Below are 8,290 nucleotides of genomic sequence, written 5' to 3'. Positions count from 1 at the left end.
GATTAGTTTTGTTAACTTGACACAAACTTGAATCATCAAGAAATAAGGAGTCTCAGCTGAGAAACTGCCTTTATCAGATTGGTCTCTGGGTATGTCTGTGGGGCATTTTCTTAATTAGTTATTATTGATATGGGTAGTATCATCTCTCAGCAGGTGGTTATGGGTTTGTATATAAAAGAAAACTGAGCAAGCAAGTAAACAGCATTTCTACATGGTAATTGTTTCAGTTCCTGTTGAATTTCCTGACCTGATGGTTCTCAATGATGGGCTGAAACATGGCATTGTAAGCCAAATAAACCCTTTCTTCCCAAGTTGGTTTTGGTTAAGTGTTTTATCACAGCAATGAAAACAAACCAAGACAGACATCTTGGTTTAATATGGAATGATTTTATAGACTAATTTAATTTTACAGCTTTCCTTTTCTTTTTTTTAGTTGTCTTATTCACTGTTATATTGCTATGAAGAGACATCATAACCAAGGAAACTCTGATAAGAAGAAGCATTTAATTGGGGATTTCCTTACATTGCAGTGGCATAGTACATTATCATCATGGTAAGAAATATAGTTCTAGGGTCCGGGGGCGGCTGGCCCCACCGCCGCCCTCTCTCTCGGAGGCGGGCCGGGCAGACAGCGGCGGCCATGTTTGTGGCACGCAGGATCGCGGGGGACCACAAGGAATTCATCCACAAAGTGTCTTTCGACTTCCACGGGTGCCAGATGGCCACCTGCTCCAGCGACCGGAGCGTCAAGGTCTGGGATAAAATGAAAGCGGAGATTGGCATTGCACTGCTAGTTGGAAGACACATAGTGGATCTGTGTAGCGTGTGACATGGGCTCATCCTGAATTTGGACAAGTTTTGGCTTCCTGTTCTTTTTGACCGAACAGCGGCTGTTTGGGAAGAAATAGTAGGAGAATCAAACGATAAACTTCGAGGACAGAGTCACTGGGTGAAGAGGACAACTCTAGTGGAGAGTAGAACATCTGTTACTGACGTGAAACATATGGGTCTGATGTTAGCAATCTGTTCAGCAGATGGTATAGTAAGAATATATGAGGCTCCAGATGTTATGAATCTCAGCCAGTGGTCCCTACAGCACGAGATCTCATGTAAGCTGAGCTGTAGTTGCATTTCTTGGAACTCTTCCAGCTCTCATGCTCACTCCCCCATGATCACCGTGGGAAGTGATGACAGCAGTCCAGATGCCATGGCCAAGGTTCAGATTTTTTAATCCAATGAAAACACCAGGAAATATGCAAAAGTGGAAACTCTTATGACCGTCAAAGATCCTGTTCATGATATTGCCTTTGCTCCAAATTTGGGAAGATCTTTCCATATCCTGGCAATAGCAACCAAAGGTAAGAATTTTCACATTAAAATCTGTGAGGAAAGAACTTACTTCTTCTGGTGGTCCCACAAAATTTGAAATCCATATTGTGGCTCAGTTTGATAATCATAATTCTGGAGGGTGAGTTGGAACATTACAAGAACAGTACTGGCGTCCTCAGGAGATGAAGCCTGCATGAGGTTGTGCAAAGCTAATTACATGGACAATTGGAAGTGTACTGGTATTTTGAAAGATAACGGGAGCCCAGTAAATGGGAGTTCTCAACTGGGAAACTCAAATCCTTCACTAAGCTCAAATATTCCAAATCTTCAGAACTCACTAAATGGATCTTCTGCTGGCAGAAAGCACAGCTGAGTTGTACTTGTAGCTAGCTGGAGTAATTTTGCTGTTTGGCTGCTTGTTACATGCACACAGGAATGGAAATCAAATTCCTTTTCCCCTTCCCCAGCGCTGTTTGATCTCTCCCAAGATGCACCAGAAGCCTGATCACTACTAAACACAGTCCGAAAGGCCTTTAAAATTGCAGTGTATATGGAAGGCAGAGAGAGGCAAGCAATCTCAGTGAGTTCAAAATTAGTCCTGTCTACAGAGTGAACTCCACGACAGTCAGGGCTACACAGAAAAACCCTGTCTTGAAAAAAATTCCATTGTATTGCTTGTGATCGTTATGCCTCATCTATGGTTCTAAGATTGATGATGTATAGATGTTATTTATGTATTTTTATTCGTAAATTTAAGTTTAATGTTGCTGCAAAAGTTGGTTGATTGCATGGAGTAAGTGTGTCCCCTTAGCATTTCTTTTGTCAAATAAAATTTACTTAAGGTGAAAAGTTTTTTCTAGTTTGAAAAAAAAAATTGCAGTGTATATAATTTTTTGTACAAGTCAGTTTACCGACAGTATAAATAGAAAGGCTTTTTGTTGAGACATCATCACCAAAACAATTTTTTGAAATGTTCTTTAGACTAACTTGGGCTTAAAAAAACCGGAAAAGATTGCTACTATCCTCATAAACTATTGGGAGGAGGAAAAATACAATATTATTCCATTTGGAGAATATAGGGATCTGTCTTTTATTTTCTAAAACAATAAGCTAAAATGATGAGTTTTTATAATTTTAATTTGAAAATTGAACAAATATTTTTCATGAAGATTGTTTTGAGTGCTAATTTGTTCACCTTTTGTAGAACTGCTTTATAGGTGATATTATCTACACAACTGGTTTTTCTTGTAATTAAAAATACTAGTAAAGGAGCAGATAATTAACGTAGCACCAGAGTTCAGATAAAATGGTTTGTAGCTAAACATCACATTAGCATTTGCTATAGCTTTTTTTGGTAGTAAAATAGTGGAAGCACTTTTAAATTTTCATCCCGTATTCAATAAAGAGATGGCTATTTCTATTATGTGCATGAATGCTGATGGTGTGCTTCTATACAACTTGGTTTCCTTTTAGACAATTTGGAAACAGAAGAAGAGTTGACATTTTGCTGAAAATTTGCATGCAGTTGAAATTCCATGTCTCAGGATTTTTAATGTGTTGTTTCAATGAATTCCTGTCTTCTAAAACTCTTGACTTTGATAAAGTTATGCACCTTTTTATTTACTAAATTCTATACATATTATGGGTAAGTTATAAGATGGCAGAATAACAGACTATAATTCTTTGAGTCTTTTTAGACACCAAACCTGTAGCGATTCTCAGTTTTTTGCAGGAAACCAAAACTGTTCAATGATTATATTTTTCAAAAGCATGTTGCAGTAGCCAGCTTTCCAGTGTGAGAGCGTGTTCGGGTTTGTTCTCAGTATCATGTGTGCACTAAACAGTTGTGCCTGCTGCTGCAGCAAATACAGCTTTGCTCCAAATGGAAGGCATATTAGATTTGTAAATTACGGGATCAAATGAGAGATTAGATAAGGCTTTAAATTTATAAAATTAATGTCTCTGTAACATATGTACTGATAATTTTTTGGCATTTTAACTTCAACAGATTTTTTTTTCTCCCAAATTTTTATACTTGCTTAAGCAACCTTGATTTAAGTGAGAGTCTTGATTTATACTATTATGTTCCATTGGTTTTGGCATGAATATACAAGCTTTTTTCCATTTTTTTCTTTCCAGCATGTTTTCTCTTCTTTGGTTCTCTTTGTATTTACTGCTTTTCTCTTTTTCTTCTGTTCCCCCCCCCTCCTTCCCCCTGTTGTTTTTGTTTTGGTGTTTTGTTCCTGTCTTCATTATTTCAGATATTTCTTTCCCCCTCTGGATTCCCCACAGGCTAGATCAAGATGGTCCAGTTGTGCCCAGCTCCTTCCTCCTCCTGCTCCTCTGGTAGAGCACTCTTGCGGTGCCGATGCTGCCAACCTCCAGTATCCTCACCCTCGCCGAGGGTACCTCTCTGGGCCTCTTAATCCCTTACCTTAGAATGAATGGGTTTAAAACACTGACTAAAGGCCTTGTTCAGATGCTTGTAAATGCTTTTATTTTGGGCTGCTTTTTTGTTTTTCTTCATTTTCTTTCAGAAGATCCTTCTTATTTAGGGCATGTCTTGCATGTATTACAACTGAAGTATTTGGAATCAAACTGTCCTGCACCAGGAAATCCTGGCTTCACTAGTTGGTTACCTCTGATGAGATGAGCTTCAAAAAAAGCAACACTAACTGTGAAAGATCCCTGTATCTGATTCACAGTGCCTGTCGTGTAAATTCTGTGTGGAGTTGTTACTGTAGAGTTCAGTTTAGCCTGTTTATAGGCAGCTTTATGGGAAAGCTTATCATTGTGAACTTCACTCTGCATTTCAGACACTAAGAAATGTTTTTAATTTTTTTGGTTGATGTTACAAATGCTTGTAAAATAAATCATTCCTGTGTATAAAGCAGCAAATCATAAGGATATTTTTGTTTTTGTTTTTTAAATGAAAATGCCTTTCATTACTTGGAATTACTATTTAAAGCTTTTGTAATTATTCTCCAAGTAGATTATTTAATAAAAATATTTTAAAGGGGAACCCCCCCCCCAAAAAAAACAAAAAACAAAAAAAGAAACATGGTTCTAGGGCAGTTGCTGAGATCTACTTCCAGATATGCAGTCAGAGAGAGAGCGGGGGCGGGAGGGAATGCTGGGTTTGGTATAGGTTTTTGAAACGTCAAATTCCACCCCCACCAGTGTTTAAACACCAAAACTATTTAGTAATATTGTTCCACTAGGAGTCACTGTGGCCTCAGTGAAACCAGTCCAATCATGCCCACAAACTATTTGGCTACATAACAATGATTATCAAATGTCTACCTGAAGGTTCCTCAGATCTTTCTGGTAATCATTATCAGAAACAGTAGACATACATCAGTTTCTGGAAGACAGTTTCTTCCATCAGAAAGACAAATGTTACGAGACTATTTAAAAGACTTTGAACCCTTCACCTCAAGGTAGGAGTTTCAGCTCATTGTTGTTATTTGTGACACAAGGGCTCCATCTTTTTGCAATGTATATTGAACTATTTTGTGATGAACTATTTACAGCTTTTTGCAGTATGGTCTTTTGCTCATTTCAGCTATTACATTCCCACTCTTCCTATGCATTTCTCTCAGTCAGAGGTAGGTGGTGGATCCAGGAATACCACCCCTGAAAAAAGGAATGAATGAAGGAGGCATTCAGGGATATTCTCAGGCCAGGGATAATATAGGATACTGCTGTGGGACAATGGTCTTGTACCCTGTAAAGATTTGTCACTTGTATTGGTTTTATAAAACACTGACTGGCCAGTAGACAGGCAGGAAGTATTGGCAGGGTGACCAGAATAGGAGAATTCTGGGAAGAGGAAAGGTTCAGTCTGCAGTTGTCACCCAGAAGCAGAGTATTATGATGAGAATGCCTCACTGATAAAAGGTACAAAGCCATGTGACTAACAAGGATAAAAATATGAGTTTATGTAAGATGTAAGAGTTAATTAATAAGAAGTCTGAGCTAACAGGCCAACCAGTTCATAGTTAATATAGGCCTCTGTGTGTTTCTTTGGGACTGAATGGCTGCAGGACCAGGCAGAACAGAAACCTCTGTCAACAATTGGTGCCAGTGTGACCAACTAAATCAACTGAAAACCTAAAAGAATTCTCATTTTGGGGTATGATGCTCACAACCTACTTCAAGTCTGGAGGCATCTGTGCTCATTTGGAATCAAGAAGAAAGAAGCTGAGACCATGCCTGTTGATTGCCTTTGGGTGGGCTACTCAGTCTAGGGATTGTAACCCACCCGGCAGTCAATTATTCCAGGGTCACGGAGAGGCACCACCTGGAAGATAATGGGCTAGGAAAGCGGAAAGAGGCTAAGCGAGAATTCTTGTCAAAGCCTCAGTTTATTAGAGACGGGGTACAACTTTTATAGGGTAAAGAGTTGGGGGGTGGGCACAGGGGCCTGGGCTCTTGCCACGTGGTTCACATTGGTCACATGGTCCGAGTTGGTCACGTAGGCAGGAGGTTGTCTTCGGTCAGGTCACTGTAGGCCAAGAAGTCACGAGTTGACACACCTAGATCCCTAGATAGTTTGGAATGTGGGGTAGGTTCCGCTAACAGATAGCTCTCATTAACAGCCAATTTGGGTGTGGGGTAGGCTCTGTCAATAGAACTATTCCTAACACAATTAAGGGTGTGGGGTTCTCTGCAGACTCCCCAGGGTGATGGTTCCTGTAATGATTTTAGGAGGAAATTGGCTCCTAACACATGCCCATGGCTCAGCACTCTCTGCCTGGGCAGGCAACAGATCAACTCTGTAAGGCATGAGCAGGCAGGACAGCATGGCGGATTTGGGCTGCCATACACAGAGGTATTTCTAGACCACACAGTGAGTTGCATGGTAGATTTAGCTTTTAGTTAGATAAAAAGGGTTTATGTGCTGAACAATCAGAGTTGAGGTTAGTGAGGACAGCTCCCACCCAGCAGTGAACTGCCTCTGCCATATTGAAAGCCTGAGAGAGAAAAATTCAGCATCCAACATTATCATTTTAAAAGTGCTCCTGGATTTCCCTGTGTGCTAACCTGCTGAGTGGGAGCCTCACCCAGGAGCTCTAAGTAGACAGACACTCAAGGGCCAAAAAAGGCTTCTCTCTTGGATGGACCACAGGGCACACTGGGACAAACAGGTCTGCTCTCGCTGTCTCCCTCTGCTCTTCAGGCTCCACCTAGTCCCCTTATTTCATCTGTCCAATAACTTGGAGGGGGAAGAGAAGACTACTATAAAAAACATGGATGGTGTTTTTTTATTAAAATGGAAAAGCCATTTTATTCGGTAAACTTAAAGTCTCATTTCCATGTGATTTCTCTATGCTAAGGCTGTAATATATTTGCCTCATTCTTGAACTAAATTTCTGGTTCCAAAGCCATCCAAAAAACACAAAATATAAATACACTATTTTAAATTCTACAGGATATTTTGGGCATGATTCACTGTAGTTTACATTTAGGGACATGTAGATGCTACTTTTTTCTACTTTGTAAACCACAAGGCGTGGGAGGCTAGAAGAAAGTTTAAATTTTGAACTTGATGAATTGCTCACTGTAAAAATTAAGTGAAATATTGTCTCTATCCCATCTTGAGATTAAATGAAAGTACCAGAATTTATATCACATTATTTGTAAAAATTATAGTAAATTATAACCTTTCAAATGTTTATATATTGAACTTGAGGTTTGTGGCCTTTAAAAATAAATCTGACATAGCAACTATAAAAAAAATAAAAGTGCTCCTGATCAGAAAATTATTACAGATATTCAGTAAAGACAAATTCACGTGTAAGATGGTATCTCAGAGTTGCTTTGCATTAGCATTTTCCTGGTGGTTAAGGATGTTGAACATTTCAAGTGTCTTTTGGACATTTGAGATTCTTCTGTTGTGAATTATCTGTTTAGTTCTGTATCCCATTTTTTAATTGGGTTATTAGGAATTTTAATGTCTAATTTCTTGGGTTCTTTATATATTATGGAGATCAGCCCTAAGAGGATGCTCAAACTGGCCTCGCCCTGTTATCATACTGATGAATATCTTTTTTTTAAGTCTGTGTTTACAAAAATTTATTATCCAAATCCACATTTCTGATCAGACTCCAGTGCAGGGGAGAAAAACTGATGAATATCTTAAAAATCAGAACCTTCATGTAGCAACTGATGGAAACAGAGGCAGAGAACCGCATTGGAGCATTGAACTGAGCTCCCAAAGAACAGTTGAAGAGTGGGAGGAATGAGAATATGAGTAAAGAGGTCAAGATCATGATGGGGACACCCACTGAAACAATCTACCTGAGCTAATGGGAGCTTACCAACACCAGCTGGACTGGGAAGGAACAAGCATAAGATGAAACTAGTCCCTATGAATGTTGACAGTTGCATGGCTTGGGAAGACTGAGGGACCACTGGAATTGGCACCAGGATTTATCCCTACTGCTTGTACTGGTTCTTTGGGAACCTATTCTCTTTGGATGAATACCTTGCTCAGCCTAGATACAGAAGGGAAGGCCTTGGACCTCTCCAAAGCAATGGGTCTTACCCTCTCTGAGGAGTGGATGGGACATGGGGTCGGGGGGTAAGTGGAGGGAATTGGAGGAAGGAGGTAGTGGGAACTTGGATTGGGTATATATAATGAAAAAAGTTTGTTTCCTTTTTAAAAAAAGAAAAAAGAGAAGAAAAAAGACATTTAGATGTAAAAGACTTCTAAATGGGTTACAGTGTTGGATAAATGTATGTAGGCTTAGGAGAGATAAAAGATAGTTAAAAAGTAAATGATTTTAAAAAATAAAACAAAAACTTTAAAGGCACAGAGTATAGACAGTCATAGATTAAAGGAGTAAATATAAAAATAAGCCATGCAAAGATGAAATATACATGGAGGATCTGGATTATGTATATTATTGCATTTTTTTTAAAATTTTTCACTGTGAATGAGCTAAATACAGAGAGC

General features: G+C 39.1%; 1 pseudogene; it reads left to right on the top strand.

The window, feature by feature from the left end:
* Nucleotides 1-640: 640 nt before the first annotated feature.
* Nucleotides 641-1,702, top strand: LOC121452974 (annotated as a pseudogene).
* Nucleotides 1,703-8,290: the final 6,588 nt, after the last annotated feature.

This window comes from Microtus oregoni, unplaced genomic scaffold, assembly GCF_018167655.1.
Source record: "Microtus oregoni isolate MIOR12 unplaced genomic scaffold, Mior012 000010F_ref0000083, whole genome shotgun sequence".
NCBI classification, from domain to species: domain Eukaryota; kingdom Metazoa; phylum Chordata; class Mammalia; order Rodentia; family Cricetidae; genus Microtus; species Microtus oregoni.
This window is presented reverse-complemented; position numbering and strand designations above follow the sequence as displayed.